The following is a 1345-nucleotide window of genomic DNA, read 5'->3' as shown; positions in this document are numbered from 1 at the left end:
CCGCCTCAGCCTTCCAAGTAGCTGGAACTACAGGCATGTGCTACCATACCAACCTAATTTTGTGATTTATTGTAAAGAAGAGGTCTCATCAAGTTGCCCAGGCTGTTCTCGAACCTGTGGGCTCAGGCAATCCCCTCACCTCAGCCTACCAAAGTGCTGGCATGACAGGCTTGAGCCACCGTGCCTGAACTGCCTTGTCGATGTTAAAGGCTCTTTAATCTATAGCTTGGCCACTGTTCAGTGGCTTCAATGCAACCAGGGCCTACTTAAAAAACAAACCAAAAAAAGAAAAAGAGTTCAGTGGAGGAGAGTGGAGTCTTTACAAAAGTGGCTTTCCAGTGGTGGTAGGCTCGAGTGATACATTTCAAAAAGACGTCCAGTTACGCGATGAAACAGGAACGGATCTGCCTTTAAGGTGTCTCTTGCGTTCTTGCCTCTGCTGGGAGAGAAAACCCACTGCTCCCTGGGCAAGTGCTGTGGGGTCGGTGGCCCTCGCTCTCAGCAGCCAAGGACACCTGCTGTGACCCGGGCAGCCCTCTACTCCTGCCTCCCAACGACCTGCTAGAGCAGAGAGGGGCTGCCCCTCTCCCTCCCGGATGTTCCCCTTACCCCTGCCCCCTTCCCTGGGGTCATTGCGGTCCTGTAACCTGGGAGGTGTTGTGAGTGTTTAGTCCCTGGGTCCACCACGTTAAGTCAAGGAATACAAGGACCAAGGAGGAAAGATTCCTCAGGTGACCAAGCACTAAGTCCGGCTTCAACGTTGTCCTGCGTCCAGGGAGAGGGAGTATGGAGTGGGACTAACGCGGCAGCCGAAAGGACACTTCAGATGGCACGCCCAAGTGTCCTCGCTGAGCTGGGAACCCCTTTGAGACTCTAAATGTGACACTCGGGGTCTGTCCCCGTGCAGCCAGTCCCGCCGCAGAGGCCTGCTGTGGTCTGAGGACACAGGTGGCTTCCTGGGACACAAGGAGGACGGCGTGGGGTGCGCCCACGAGTGCTGCCATGAGGCTGGCATGGGGGGACACGGAGCAGCGGGCCGGACATGCCGTGCGGCTCACATGCGTCCTCTCGGAAAAGCCCTGCCGCTCCGGCCCCAACCCAGGGCAAGTGGCTCGGCGGCGCCCAGAGACCTGCAGCTTCTGCTACAAAGCCCGGTAGCTTCCGGCTCTCCCTGGGATCCTGTGTTCCTAGCGTTGGACGCCTGCCGGCAAGGCTGGGGGGAGGTAGCAGGAGAGGGCAAGGACGTACACGGCTGACGCGGCCCGGGGTTCCCTGCTGCATCCTGGGGACCGCCTTTCAGCGCCCCAGGGCAGGGCGCCTCTGGGATCGCTGGCCCGGCCCGGCC

This window comes from Carlito syrichta, unplaced genomic scaffold (genome assembly GCF_000164805.1).
Source record: "Carlito syrichta isolate Samal-C Ts95f unplaced genomic scaffold, Tarsius_syrichta-2.0.1 Scaffold120490, whole genome shotgun sequence".
In the NCBI taxonomy this organism is placed as follows: Eukaryota; Metazoa; Chordata; class Mammalia; order Primates; family Tarsiidae; genus Carlito; species Carlito syrichta.
This window is presented reverse-complemented; position numbering follows the sequence as displayed.